The sequence below is a fragment of the Gymnogyps californianus genome, chromosome 1 (genome assembly GCF_018139145.2).
Source record: "Gymnogyps californianus isolate 813 chromosome 1, ASM1813914v2, whole genome shotgun sequence".
Classification (NCBI taxonomy): domain Eukaryota; kingdom Metazoa; phylum Chordata; class Aves; order Accipitriformes; family Cathartidae; genus Gymnogyps; species Gymnogyps californianus.
In genome coordinates this window covers 70831649-70847580 of record NC_059471.1, presented here as the reverse complement: position 1 = coordinate 70847580, position 15932 = coordinate 70831649, and positions in this window count along the sequence as shown.

The following is a 15932-nucleotide window of genomic DNA, read 5'->3' as shown; positions in this document are numbered from 1 at the left end:
TGGAGAGAGGAGCCCACACTGGAGCAGGTTTGCTGGCAGGACTTGTGACCCCGTGGGGGACCCACGCTGGAGCAGTCTGTTCCTGAAGGACTGCACCCTGTGGAAGGGACCCACGCTGGAGCAGTTTGTGAAGACCTGCAGCCCATGGGAAGGACTCATGTTGGAGAAGTTCGTGAAGGACTGTCTCCCGTGGGAGGGACCCCACGCTGGAGCAGGGGAAGAGTGTGAGGAGTCCTCCCCCTGAGGAGGAAGGAGCAGCAGAGACAACGTGTGATGAACTGACTGCAACCCCCATTCCCTGTCCCCCTGCGCCGCTCGGGGGGGAGGAGGTAGAGAAAATTGGGAGTGAAGTTAAGCCTGGGAAGAAGGGAGGGGTGGGGGGAAGGTGTTTTTTTAAGATTTGGTTTCATTTCTCATTACCCTATGTCCTGGTTTTGGCTGGGATAGAGTTAGTTTTCTTCTTAGTAGCTGGTACAGTGCTGTGTTTTGGATTTAGTGTGAGAATGATGTTGATAACACTCTGAGGTTTTAGTTGTTGCTAAGTAGCGCTTATCTTAAGCCAAGGACTTTTCAGTTTCCCGTGCTCTGCCAGCAAGCAGGTGTGCAAGAAGCTGGGAGGGAGCACAGCCGGGGCAGCTGACCCGAACTAGCCAAAGGGGTATTCCATACCATGGAACATCATGCTCAGTATATAACCAGGGGGGAGTTGGCCGGGAGGGGCAGATCGCTGCTTGGGCATCAGTCAGCGGGTGGTGAGCAACTGCATTGTGCATCACTTGTCTTTTCTTGGGTATTATTTATCTTTTTTTTGTTTTGTTATATTCCTTTTCATTACAATTATTATTATTATTCTTAGTTAGTAGTCCATTTTATTTTACCTTAGTTATTAAACTGTTCTTATCTCAACCCATGAGTTTTACCTTTTTTTTTCCTCCTCCCCATCCCACTGGGAGTGGGGAGGGGGAAGCGGCTGTGTGGTTCTTAGTTGCTGGCTGGGGTTAAACCATGACACCCTACTCTGATTTGATTGGCAATTAATTGAACTAATTTCTCCAATTTGAGTCTGTTTTGCCCATGACAGTAATTGGTGAGCAATCTCTCCCTGTCCTTATCTCTACCCACGAGCCTTTCGTTCTCTCCCCTGTCCAGTTGAGGAAAGGGAGTGATAGAACGGCTTTGGTGGGCACCTGGCATCCAGCCAGGGTCAACCCACCACACTTTGCTGCATCATTTGCAAGAAATAATTTAATCATCCAGCTGGGTGTCAAAGGATGGACACAGCATTAGTAATCACCCATGTGTATTTGGCTTAAGTGACTTGTTTGTCGTTCCACAGGAGCTTTGTGGCAGAGCTAAGGATGAAATCTGATTCTCAAAGGCAACATTCACATCCTTAAAAAAAATAATCAGTCTTCTCTTTCTTTTTCTCCACCCCCTGTTTTATCCCTTACAAGCTTCCAGCTTTTGCAGTGAATAAGAAAGGAATCCTACCATGAACAACCTTCTGTACGGTGCAGGCCTGATTCATTTCCATGGCTTGGTCCATCTTATGCTCTGCAGGGTGGGGAAAAGAATATAAAGCTTCATGTATTTAAAGAATGTATTTTAATGTGTCTGAATCCTCAATTCTTATATTGCCTAATTTCAGAAGGCTTGATTTTGCAATCTTATTTATATTCTTCAAACACTTCTTTGTGTGTATATGTTTTTGTAAAATAGCTTTTTGTTTACTAAAAATCACAGTGGTAAGTTGAATGTTAGTCAAGCCAGGCCTGGCTGGAGTCAAAGGGATTGAGGATGTCAAATTAGAGAAATAGTACTGCAGTGTATAATACATTTATTGTGGGCGGACACAGAAAAATACTGCCATTCAAAATTAGGGATTATGGTGTTCTTACTACTGTTTGCCTCTTGTGTGACTACTTCTTCCCCTGATCCTGACCCCTGCGTTACTGTTTATGACTCCCTGCCTCGGTCCACTTCTGACTGCATCCAGTCTCAGTCTCCACCCTGACATTTTTCACATCTCTCCTTCCTGTTTTTGGGCTAGCTGTCTCTTGCAATTTGGCTACAAGGAGATAAAATATGAAATCATGCCATGCCATATGTTCTCACTCAGTATCTCTGTGCTGCTTTCCTGGCTTCAGTTGAGAAGGAAAGCTTTTCCACAAACATCTGCCAGCTGATGACTGCTTAAACTGGAAAATAGCTCCTTGGTTCCCATAAAGAGGTACTTTTCCTTCCTTGCCTGGGAACAAACCTACACTTTTTCTAGGAAAGGCGTAAGCTAGTGCTGAAGGCCGTTGTTTCTGAAGCTGCTTTTTTCAGAAACTGTGAAGCACTTCGCATCTTAACTTGCATCCTTGCACACTGCATATACAGCATGTCTCTGCACATACAAAGAGGAGAGATTGTGTTTGGCTTTGAAATATATTCTCATCCACACCTCAAGACAGAGGTCATCTGTCATTCTCCATTCTGACTTGCAGTAGGCCAACCAAACCTATAGACTGAAATACCGTCTTTTTCTTTAAATGGGAACTTTGACTCCCTGAACTTGCAGCGTGTCTACGTTCTGCACATCCTGCACCTTGGTCTGTAGATCCAAGACAACAACTCCACCTCCTAATTTCTAGTGTTTTCTAACCCTCCAGGTCAAATTCTATGTGGCCTGAAAATTTCCTAAGTGCCTACAGTTGGATGCTGATACGTGCACAGAAGTGCGTGTTGTGGACTGATGTGCTGGTAGAGCTGCGCCGATATTCAGGCTTCTGCAGAGAGACATTTGGCACCGAGGGGCAGCCTGAAAAGCTGGACTTTGACACAGCCATAGGTGTTGGTGGCTCCTGCCTTTGTACAGTACTTAGGATGGACGACTTCCCCTGGGACGGGGAAAGACCAGGTCTAAGCTTTTTTTTAGAGTGAGGAAACTGAAACTGCACCCCAGAAGAGTGCCACAGCATGCCAGACTGCACGTGCCTGAAACAGTTAGGGGAAAGGGCAGGGGGACGCGAGTGTCTGGTCTGGTGACTGTCATGGTTTTCTTCTTCTTCTGACGAGTGGCTAATGTAGGAGGCAGGCTCATCCCAGGGAGCGGGGAGAGGAGTTCCCCAGCCCTGCTGCTTGCCGGCAAGGTCATCTGGCTCCCTTTCCCCTGGCTTGCTTTCTCCCCTTTCCTGGTGTGCAGCTTGGCTCTGCCTCCCTGGAAGGGTGAGGATTTGGGAAGGATGGAGAAGGGGCAGCCCTTCTTAGGTCTCCTTCCAGAGTCCTTCACATGAAGGAATAAACTAGTTGTGCCTAGTTCTGTCTGTTAGCTTTTTGTGTTTTATGAATTCAGACTATTTATTTGTAGCCATGGCTGTTGATCCTAGTTCTCACTTCTTGTACAATTCCTTTTGCATTTGAAACTCATTAGAGAGCGCCTTTTGCAACCTTGTTGGTCCTTGCTTACCTTAAAACCTTCCTTTGCACTGAGATTGTCTGATGGTTTTGTCAGTTCTGTCCGCAGCTGGCAGCTTTTCTGTACTCCTTTTTATTCCCTAGGAAAGCCTCAGATTTCCTTCCAAATGGATACTAGGCTGATTGCATTCTTTCGGATCAAAGATTTTCCCAGTCTCCTGCAATTTGTGGTACTGATTTACTTATGTCATTCCCGATACATAATGACACAATTAGAGAAAATGGAAGAAATGCAAGAAATATACTTTGTGTTAGTTAATTTCCTGCTCACAGATTGTGTCAGAGAGCTAAATATGTTCCACATGAGAAAAGTCTTTCAAAATAAACATTAAAAAAAACCCTTTAGTAGTTAATATCTGATTTTAAACACAAATTTAACGTTCCATTATTTCAAATAAAAGAGATTCCCTTTGCATTTATTCTTTTGTATATATGTACACTTTAGAAACACTACAGATATATATATTTATGTAAGATATGATTTATCCCTGTATTTTTATCCCATATTCTTTTTTACTTTATTCTGCAGTTTCATACAATTCTTCCTCTTCTCCTTTGTTGCAATACACTGTGAGATATTTTATTGCAATCTGGCCAGTTAATAACATAGCTAGATTATGCTAGGATGCTGGTATACAAAGGTTCGGGAGAGGACAAGAAAGGCACATGAGAGGTTTTTGGCTGGACAGTGAAATTGTATATGATTTTTCTGAAGTCCACAAAGAGATGGAAGGCAGGCTTCTTCAATGTTTTTAGGTGAAAATAAAAGGGGAAAAGAAGAGATTCAGTCTCACAGTCAAGACAGAGTTAAGAATTTACCAGTAGTGGAGATCTGAACTATTCAAATATCTGTGGGGAAAGAAACAGAGGCAGGCACAGATGATCCAGCAAGTTCTGGGAATGTGGTAGTGGCAACTTTTTATTGTAGAGGTGGAGGAAGTTAATAGATAAGGGACAGTAATTAAATCCGTTTGAAATTCAATTCAGCCAGAGGTCAGATGGTAATGTGAGTTATAGGAGACTACAAAACAATAGCATTCCAAATAAAGGAAGGAAGCTCCGAATCGATGTGAGGCAGACAGGTAGGAGGATGTCTTTGGAAGAAATTCCAAGGATTATCTAAGGAACAAGAACACATGTAAGAGACAAAAAGCTCATTAAAAACAAGATGGGTTTGCCAAGAACAAAACATGCCTTAGCAGTTCTGTTTCCTCTTTTCCAGGATAACTGGCTAATTGTTAAAGAGGGAGCAGTAGTTGTGGTATATCTCAGATTTAGTAAGGGTTTTGAGGAGTGCCATAAGTAAGCTAGGGAAATGTGGCGGAGATGATGGGAATGTAAGGTTGATGCTCAGCTAGCTGGAAAACTGTACTCATGGAGTAGTCAACAATTTCTGTGAAACGGGATATGTCAAGGCAATGTTGCAAATTTAATTCCTGGAAATGGTTTGACTCTACCTAATCTAATCATTTAGGTTAAGAAAGTTGGTGATGGACTAGGGAATAGTTTCATGAATTTATACTTCAAATTATGGTAAGAAAGGGTGGAAGCACTTTGAAGAAAAACAGCAAAGGTCAAAGTGAGTCTGGTGGGTTGGGGTGATGGTACAAAACTGATGAGCATAAATCCAAGAAAGAAAATACTAGGAAAAAAATTTAGTGGTATTTGGAGAACTGATTAGGCAATAGCAGCTCCGCAAGGCATATGGAAAACAAAGTCAACCAGAAATTGAGTTAGTCAATAATGCAAAGCAGTTGCAACAAAGATAATTTGTATTGACGTGTACTAACAGAGTTCTTTTTCATATAAATGAGAGGTATTTATTCTACTCTATCCTTATTGGGAAGACCTTATCTGGCATTCAGACTTTATCGAGTTTTGGAATCACGTTTTGAGAAAGATGCACATAAATTGGAGACAATCCAGAACAGAGATCCAGGAAGAAGAGTTTTGGAAAATATGATTTATTGGGAACAAATTTAAACAACTGAGTTTGTTTATATAAGAGAAGACTAAGGGAATATTGATAACATGATAACAGACTTCCAAAATGTCAAGAAGATAGCAAACCGTTGTTTTCCATGTTCACTGGATTAGGACAAGCAGTAATCTCTTCAGTTTTGCATGGGAAAATAAACATTTATATATTGTATTAGGGAAACCTAGTTCTACATTAGGAAAAACTCTTCAGCTGAAGCGAGTTTTTCTCGTTTAAGCACAGAAATAGACTATGATGGAGGGGACTATGAAATCTTTATAAGTACGTTAAATATCCATCGGGATGTTGCAGATCTACCAGCCATACTTCAGGACAAAAGCACAGATTAGATGACCTTGTGAAGTTCCCTCAAGCTACATCCCAGCTTTTTCCTCCAAGGTCCTGTGCAAGGGTTTGTGGAATCTTTCCCTCTTCCTCCAGGCAGCAATGTACCCATGCATCAGTTTGACATATCAGGTGCTTCTTTAACCAGCTTCTGTCTGTAGTTCCAACAGCTTTATCAGAGTTTTTGTGAACTACTTCAGAGTTAACCTTTTGTCTGTGTGCATTGAAGTAGAGAAAATTTTGCTTCTTTGTTGCCCCATTAATCCATCGGAGCTTGTCCTGGAGCATGCTGGAAACATTCCTTAAAAAGAAAAGGTTAAGTGAGCAAAAACCAAACTCATCCTGCAAGAGAGAGTTGAGTACCTTCCAGCAGCCCAAGCTTTCCCTTCAGTCTGTTCTGGCTAGGGACAGATATGTGATTTAACCTCTTCATGGAAATACCAGGTGTACTTTTGGTACTCTGAGGCTGCGTTTCATTGCTGAATATTTGAACTCAGTATGGCATAGAATCTGAGAGGTTTTCTTTGGAAGCCTTCAGTGACCTTTACAAATAGCAGTATGCAAACTTAACCTTAGCACCTCTTCCGCATGCTACCTTTCTAAGTCTGTGGACACAAATACACATTTTATATAAACATACAATTCAATTTTAGTTCAGGTTCACCGATCAAATAACAATATAGTTATACAATTAACTTTGTGATTTCACATTTCTAAAAGAACTTTTATTTAACATTTCCTTTTGCCTTTTTTTTTTTTCTTTCTGTTTAAGCTTCTACCCTATGTTATTTGTTTTATCCAGGGAAACACTGTAGTTTCTTTCCTTCACTGTTTGTTTTTTGGGTGATTTACTCAATGGCTGTTTTGGCTGCAGGAATTTGGATGTCAGCAGCTTGTTAACAACCAGGTTAGGTTATTGACATTGACACTTCTATCGATCATGCAGCCTGCAAAAGTTGCTCAAGGCTTTTGTATTGAATTTGGTTTCTGATTGTCCTCCTGTCATTTTGTAACCAGTCTCAAATAAGCACATTTGCATTTTCAGTTACAGGTACTGTAAATCCCCTGATATTGCTTGGAAGATATGAAAAAGAAAAAGCAATTAAAAATGGTTTCAAAAAAATAGATCTGAAATTCATAGTTCAGAACTACAAGGTGACAGCCAGCATGCAGCTTTCTAATGGTTATATCACCATAAGAAATATCTTTGCTAATCAGATCACTGCAGGAACTTTTCCTAATAAAGCTAATTGTAAAGGAAACTCCTTTAATAAAGTTCTTTCTTGTTCCTTTTTTTAATTTATCACATTTAGTTGATTTATGGGACTTCTACATGCCAAAGTTGAAAATCAGCTGGAAGAAAGTCAAGTTATATTCTAGGGATAAACACAATTACAATGTGATAAGATAGAAGAACTTTTCCTCCCCTTGCCCCCCCCCTTCCACAGAGGGTCAAGTAATAGAGGCTGGCCTGTGGTTATAAAGCTGCAGATGGTACAAATCATGAGTTCCCTCCTGCATGTGGAGAAAAATGCTGTGTCTACAACTGGCACATCAGACTGAGGGGCTGAAAGAAGCTGTTCTGGAAAAGCCCTGTAACAGGAAAACAGGAGATGGAGCCTCCAGGGAGAGCAAAACCTCCTCCCGTCCACATACACTTTCCCTGTGCATCCTTGCTGAACATACCATAAACGTACCAGCTGCAAGTACATGGCTTGGCATCCAGCTGGGTTGGGTTACACAGGGCTGAAATGCCTCGAAGGATTAGTCAAAGGCTGGGTGAAATTTGCAGTGATTAGCAGCTGAGTGTGGTGTGATGCCGTCCCCACCTGCAGCAGTGGAAAGAACAAGGTGTGAGAGCACGGAGCAGCTTTTGACTCTGCGATGCAGATGGCAGCAGAGTGTGCTGGGGAAGATCCCAGAGTTTTCATCCAGTTTTCTCTTAAAAAAATAGAACTGTGACATAAGATATCATGCAGAGAGATTGTTCAGTAGTAATTTGGCTGAAGACTAACTGTTCAGTGGGAATTTGGCCTGAGACTAATTGGCTCAAAACTGAAACACACTGAGATGCGAAGCTCTTTCTTCATTTCTGACAGCTTGCCTGTATTCCTAAGTGCACACAGCTGCCCTTTCAGTTCATCCCTAGTCTGCTGATTGCTGTTGACCAACACGTGCCTGTCATTCAAGCACTGCTCTACCCCGTCCCGGCACAGCTCAGAAGCCTCTTGGGCTGTTTCTTTTCAGAAGCTGCATTACTTTTGAAGGCGCTGAGACAGGGACATGCCACTCTGACAGCTTTGGTAGTAGTACCTAATTAAATACTTGTGAGATGGTACTGTTCAAACTGCGCTAGATGTGGCCAGGCAGAACAAAAACAGCCCTGTCCAAAAGCAAAACAGGATTTAGTGTCATAAGCTCTTAGTCATATGGTTTAGTTTTAGGTAGTCCTGTGAGGAGCAGGGAGTTGGACTCGATGATCCTTATGGTTCCCTTCCAACTTGAGATATTCTATGATTCTAAACGTTTAGAAACTTATGCCCAGAGCTGTGATTCTGAAAAGAGGCGATGCCTGGACGAAAGGAAGACAGGTTGGCAGGAGAATGATCAGTGTATGGATAACTATAGGTGTTCAATTAGCCCCCTAGGGTTTTTTTTTTCCTTAGTACTGTCCTAACTTCAGTGCCACTTCTCTTCAGATTAAGGACTCAGTGGGTATACAAGCTCAGTGGATAACTTGAACCCAGAAGTGAAAGGGCTTTATAAGACCCAGGTCAGGAAAGACATGCAGTGAATAAGGGCTGAGAGTTTTGGCTTCCCGAAATCCAGTGGAAAGGTCTTCGGCAGAAACTGTGCATGTTTCCAGCTGAGCCTGAGATTCCCAAGAGCAATTGTGGATTGTTATTGTGGACTGCAGTTTGTACAAAATCTGTATACACTAGTAATTGCACTCGAGCAGTCTCGCAGTTACTCATTATTTCTTCCGCATTAGTATCCCAAGCAGGATCAGGACTCCCTTCTGTACTTCACAGAGTATGAAGCAAAAGAGAAACTGATTTGCCTTTATACAGATAAACATCTTGCTGGGTCTCTTCAATCCTATTTAAAACTCCAGTCATTCTCCAGTTTTCCATCAACATCGCCCTGCAAGTGATGGGAGCCTTTCCAATAACTTTAGTCAGCAGCAGACCAGGTCTGTAAGCAAAAGAAGCCACGTGAAAGACATGCACACTTCACTGGGATACATAGCATTTGTGTGAAGAGGAGCTGTGCAATGAGCCTGGCTTTCAAAAGTAAAGGAAAAAAGCAAATAACATTTTTGGGGGGAATTTTCCTAAAGAGCGTTTGGTTATGGCCTGTGACAGCTCTTCCTTTAAATGATTTTTTCTGAGAATTATAAGGAAGCCTTGCAGATGCCTTTTCAGTAAATCCACTTGCCCAAAACTCTTGCACAAAAGGCTCAGAACAAATAGGACTCATGCTGGAGAACAGCTTGCTGAAGCAGTTCTTGTGTAGGAGGGGTCTAAAGGTTTGTCTCAATAATTAGCAGATGCAGTCAGCTACTGGAAAGCAAATCTTGCTCCCAGGCCCTGGTATGACACGTGAGCAGATGCCACATTGAACCTGAATGGAGCATACAGTTTTTAGGGATGAATGATACTTAAGGCATACAACAGGGTACAATCCTATTCCCACTCAAAATAAGGGTGAAGCTCCCACTAACTTCAGGCTCTTATCCCGCATGCATATGCACAATGAGAATTGCACTGTTGGCAGATTATGAGTATGAACGGGATATGTGACAATAAAATTGCAGAAAAGCAAGCCTTCACTTGACTTATGCTCCCATAAATGTGGGTTTGGCAGCTTCCCACTTTTCCTTAACAGCCCTTGAAATATTTCACTGTTAAGTTCCTACTACATGAAGATTGTAGCTAGGCAAGAGAATGAAAGCTTTCTTCCTTAAGGACAGTGGATTGCTGCTCCAGGTAGGATTTACCAGCCATAACACGGGCTTGTGTACTGCAAACCAGAGCTTTGGTTTTGTTGTGGCTCATTTAAGGTCCTGATAATTCGTATTGGCAGAAGCAGATCAGCCCTCAGTACATTTTTTCTCTTTTATATGTCACTGTCAGATGAAATAAATGGTAAAAACATAGAGAGGACTTTTTGGTTTTAACAGGCTCTGCAAAGGCAGAAGAAGCTGGCGTCAGCGCTTAAGCAGTTAGGATCATTTTTGGCTACGTATGTAGTGCAATGAGTAAATATTGGTACAGTCGAGCTTAAATTAAAGTTGTTCTGACTGCAAGTGCTTTAAAAATAAAAGACAGACAGGAAATTACTTAATTAGGCAACTTCATAAAATAAGATGGCAAGTTTTCCTTCACTATGGGAGAGGCCAGTGTCATTGGAGAAGAACAGAGTTTTCTTGATTAAAACTTTAGTCACTGGAAAATACCAATTTATTAAAACCTAAACTTCTTTAAAAAATGAATTCATTTTGGCCAAATTAATTTCCAGGAAGAACCTTTGCCTGGGACGTGGGAGAGCTGGGCTGAATTCTTTGTCACAAAGCAAGTGAAGCATGAGATGATTGAATCTCTCTCATCCCTGCAATTTTGGCTTTTCTTCAGGAGCTAGGATGTTCTTTAGGCTTTCTGGTGAAATACTCGGGAAGATTTAATCTTCAACCCAATGTACTAAGAAAAGAAATATCCAGCTCTTTGATATCTTCACTGAAGGGATGTTTTTTGTTTCCTCATAAATTCTTTGGATTTTGGAGTGAGAGTCTGCAGGGATTTTGAACCAATTTAGATAATTCTCTGGTAGCTGCTCTTCCAGTTCACGTCCAAGTTCAAGGAATTATTGGAATGTGTGGCTTGCCACAGATCTTTTTGGATTTCCTCTCAGTCTGTACTGATAAGGCAATAAGAAAGAGCAATGTTTTCACAACTCACTCGGCCTGTTCAGTCTGAGAATTCATTCATAGATTGTAATAGCTGGAACATTGCTGGCACAGACCAGGAACAGCTTCAGCGTGTCGCAGTGTGAAACACTGGTGGTGCTTCTTGCAACATCAAACCTGGCACTTTTATATGAGTCAGCTGCAGGATGAATGCAATTCACAGCAGAATGGCTTAATTATCATGTTGATCACTGAGCTCCAGAAATGCCATGGGAATGTGATTTCCGTGGTGCTTCTGATATTGCATGTTACCTCCTTTTTTCTTCTGTCTAACAAGAATTTCCTCCATCATCTGTAGAGTAACAAGGGGTTGATCTCCATCTGAACCTGAGACAAGCTGCAAAGTCCTATCACTTCTAGCCTGGAACCACTTTTCTTCTTCTTGAATGATAGCACCAGACTCCTAAAAGGGAGAGAAGAGATCGGCATCCTCTTTCCCTCCCACTGTTGATGAGTACTTTAGTCCACAATTTCATTTGAGTGCTGTTAAGTAAAAAATGATGGCATATCACACTGTCTGACCTATGCTGGTTCAGGTCACTGGTGCTGCTAACCTGCCAGGAGAGCTCTCAGGGAGATCCTACCGACATCTGTGCTGGGATCTGGGACTTTTACCTTGTTGCTCTCAAAAAGGCGAGGTGACAGACTTTGTGCTACAGAATTATTTAGGCTAGTCAAACACATTAAAACATGCTCTAAGAGCTATGCAACGGTCTTATTAAATCTTCTCACGGAACTGTCTGATAAAATGAGAGATTCAAATTTAGAGTGGAAAAATACAAAGCCTTTTTGTGCCTGTGGAAAACAGTATTAACTGTACCAACAGCTGGCTCTTCATCAGCTGTCTGTGTTCAGGAAAGGCACATTGATATCACTGTGACTAGTTCTCTGAAAGCATCGGGTCAGTGATGAGCAGCAGTCTGTCAGATGGGCTATCTGGTATTGTTAGGAAAGGAATGGAGAATGGCACTAAAAATGTCAAGATTCAATGTAGGGTTAGGTACATTGAATAATGTTAGGTGGTTGCGTCAAAGCAAGCACACCAGCATCTTGGAAAGAGCATATAGTTCTTGTCCTCCCATCACCAACGAAATATAGCACAGAGGAGGGTGTCACAGATGATCGGTGGTGTGGGGTGGCTTCACTAGAAGGCTCTTCAGCTTGGAGGTGCTGAGAGGATCCTCTGAGTTATGAATGGTAATGGAGAAAGTGAGCAGGAAAAGACATGTTCATTCTTTCTCACATAATCAGAGCAAAGGGTACCTAGCTAAATTATTGAGTGGCAGATTAAGAAAAAGCAGCAGTGTTCCTTTTTAATCACAGTGTGTGGTTAGTGTTTAATGATTAATGTGCAAGTCATTTCCATGGGATGTCATGGAGACAAGAAAGATAAGTTTAAAAAGGGACTAGACAGAGCTATGGAGGGAAAGTTAATTAGTAACTATTGAATATGGGCACGACCTTTTGCTGACGGGATGCCTGAAATGCTATTACGGGAAAATAGGAGAGTATAACAATTACAGACAAACTCTCATTAGCCTTGTTCAGCTAATATTTTTACAGGTACTGCAGCTGGCCATAGTCAGAGACAAGAGATTGTCTCAGGGGCTGTATGGCCCCTAGATTTGGCCTTGTATGTCTGTTCTTCTGCCACATTGGCTCTAGCAAGTGACAATTTTTAAATGCTTCTATTTTGTTAACCCATAAGCTACTATGTAGAACAAATGCAGGTCAATGATTTCACTTTAATCAGTGACTGCTGGAAAAAATGAGGATTAGCTTCACCAGAAACAGATACAGAATCAGCAGGAGGTCAGATAACGCCCTATCTGTGCATATCAACATAAAGGAAAGTGGGAAGGCAGCGCAGTGGAGAGAAGATATGAAAAGGTTTCAAATCTACGTTAAATATTCATGCCATAAGTCTGTGCCTAAAACAGACTCTCGCGCAGTTATTCAGTGGACAAGTAAGAGAATGAGGTTAAAACAACGTAATGTGGTGCTTCCTGATTATCATAACATAACAAAGTCTTATGTTCTGCCATCTTCTGGGGCTCCTTAGACACACGGCTGGCTTAGTTTCCTGTTTGGACTTCCTAAAGGATACAGTGAAAGGGATATGAAGGATTATGAAGGGATTATCATCTGGACGGTGCTTTCTCTTCTGCTTCGGCTCTTCCCCAAACATGGCAATAATTTTTAGGAGTCACAAAAGCGAGACAGCGTGCTGCCTGGGTGCTTTAATATCTGGACTGTACAAGTTTGTGCACAGGGCATTTTAATCTTTACCAGATGAAAGAGCTTTTCAAACCTCATGGGGTTTCCAGTTCCATTTTCCATTCCAGTTTGGGGGGACTTAAGATCACTTTACCTCTTGAAACTCCAAAAATAACCTATACAATCTCTCACTTGTGTTGCTTTTTTGACCTACTTGGTTAACCAAAATTCAACATCCTGTGGGTTGTCTCTGTCTGGAGGAGAGATTGATGATGGACTCAGATATCTTTGATGCACTTCTGTTCGTTCATGTTTTGCAAATAAAGTCTTATTTCCTGACCGCAGAGTGCTTTGTGTAGGAAACTGTTCTTACTCACAGTTCCAAATCCTCTTTCAGTGAGTTTTATTAGATAGTTTGTTAGACTTATTCTTGAACTACAGATTAAATGTAGTTTAATTTAATTTAATTATATGCTGCATATCTGCTATATAACTTCTTAACAATTAGCTGAAGTTTGATGGTCATTGTGTTTGAACAGTTTGCAGGAAAGAAGAGTTTTAGACCGGTCACTACTACTGATCACTATTGTGACCCAGTGGGCTCACAGAAAATTGCTTCAAAACAGAAAATTGCTTCAAAACAGGAAAGCATCTTTTGCAAGCCTGTGAAATGAGACTGCCCGAAACAATGCTGTGTCATGGAACAGCAGGCGCAAAAGCACAGGTTGTCATCTAATAGTATTTTGTTAAGGCAGAAAACTAGCATGCCTGCAGCACTGAAACTGTTGTCAGAGTCACCAGGAATTGGCTGCAGAATAGAGAAAAGGCAGAACAAATGGTCCGCCTTAACCCAGTAGGATTTGGCATCCTAAGAGCTACAGGCATTTCCTGCAAATGACGGAGAGGGTATCTATTGCAGGAACTGATGGCTCCAGACAGCAGTGTAGACCTGACTTACTGTCTTCTGTTTTTATAGAGCTGACACCTGGCAGGGAGATACATTAGAGAAGGGATACTGAGTCTATCTGTTTGTCTAAGAAAATCTGTACAGCGGCCTGTAGACATCAAACATTTCTAAGGCTGACAGCTGACCCTTCCAGACAGACGTTGTCTCCACTTTGTTACCTGGATTGCTTTTGTGGTTGCTTCTTAACAGTCTGAGCTCCATGAGCTGTTCCCACAGATTTTACGCCCTGCTGCTTGTGCGACAGTTTCTGCACGCTGTGTGGGATATGACCATACAGTTAAAAGCATGACTATAGTGTTTGCTACATTGTCCTGCAGAGCTCTTCTAAGAGACCTAGCTCTCTGTCCCAGCTCTCTCCTCTGAAGAAGAGACATAACGTAGGACACAGAACTGTGGGACAGTGGAAAGTAGTCTTCCTGTGCTCAAGCTCTGCCAAAAATGGGTAAAATACAAGAGCTACAAAAAGGGATTAGGTTGAGTCCCAGAGTCCACAGTTCAGCAGGCCTTCCAGGCTTGGGGTGGACAGCTGGCAGGGGTCAGAGACGTTGTGACCTCAGGGACATTCAGCAGACACAGATTTGAGGGCACAGGGTGTTAACAGAACGTGGGAGGGATGCTATGGTGCTCTTGCAAGTGTATATATCCTGCTGAAACTGGAGGCAGAACGGAAGAGAGCTCTTATGGACTCCTAAGCACCGAGCGTTCCCACCATGTGGGCTGTGAACGTATTTTCCTGTGCAGTACATACACTGCAGAACCAGGATTGTGAAAGAGAGTGGAAGAGCTCCAAGGATGAATAATCAGAGAACTTCAAGTACATGCTGTCCAACAGGAAACTCCAAATCTGCACCCTGAACAAATTCTGGGGGAGGGAGGGACTAAAATCATGAGTTTTTAGCTAGGAGGATAGAAAAACCTGTTCAAAGGTCAACTTAAAAAGGGAAAGAAGCTCAACATAGCATAAAAACAATTCTCCTTCACCCTCTTCTTCAGTGGGGCTTCTGTGAGCAAAACCCACGCGTGCAGGCTCTAGGGAATCATTGGGCATGGCAGAGCAGCAAGGGCTTCTTTTTGCTGAATGACGCCCCAGCGTTTTCAGAAGGAAAACTCTGAGTCTCTGGATGAAGTCAGAAGAGATCAGATGAAGTACTAATTGTACTTAAGAGATGAAAGAAAAGAAACGAGATGGAGTGTTGCAAAATGAAAAGTGAAGCACCCCATGGAATTCTCCACTAATTTTCAATGGGGTTTTGATTTGGGATTTTGTGAGTTCTTCAGTTCACCTGGATTCACAGGCGTGGGGGCGGAGATGCAAGCCCTGCAAGTCCTGAAGTGACTGTACGCTCTGTACTTCCACTTCTTGAGATTACTGTTTTCTTCCAAATGCCAGAAGGCTGCCTGCCTGCCCATGCTCTTTCAAAGCCTCTCTCTCCCCTGTGTAAGCAAAGGGAGTCTAGTCATCACCTTGAGTTATTTTTAACCTTTAGCAAGCAAACTGCTAAATAAGTTTGAAACACAGTGTCACAGGAAATGGAATAAATGGGGCAGATTTAAAAAAAAAAAGTGCCTAAAATGATCTCATATGGTTTTTCCCTGTAAATCTTTCTTAGGCTGTATTTAAATATAAAGTTCAATATGTAAACTATATATTATAACCTGTATTATTGCTATAGTTTCTGTTTATGTATTATAAGGTTTTGTTAAAATTAGAGAGAGTTTACTTTGCAATGTTCAAATCAACTGATGGACTGGAACTCAGAGTCTTTGAAAGACACTGGAATAGTTTTGTTCTTGAGAAAATGACATTTCTGGCTCAGCCTGTAGAGACTTACATAGAACTACGACAGTTAACGCAAGGGAGCGTGGCCATGGCAGTAGGTAGGTTTGCTCTGTGCCTGGCTGAGGGCTCTTGAGAATGCACCGGACTTGGAGGAGATGCCGACATCAGTCCTGCATCTTATAAGCACTTTGAACTCAGCCTGAGCTCAGGCTTTGGAGAA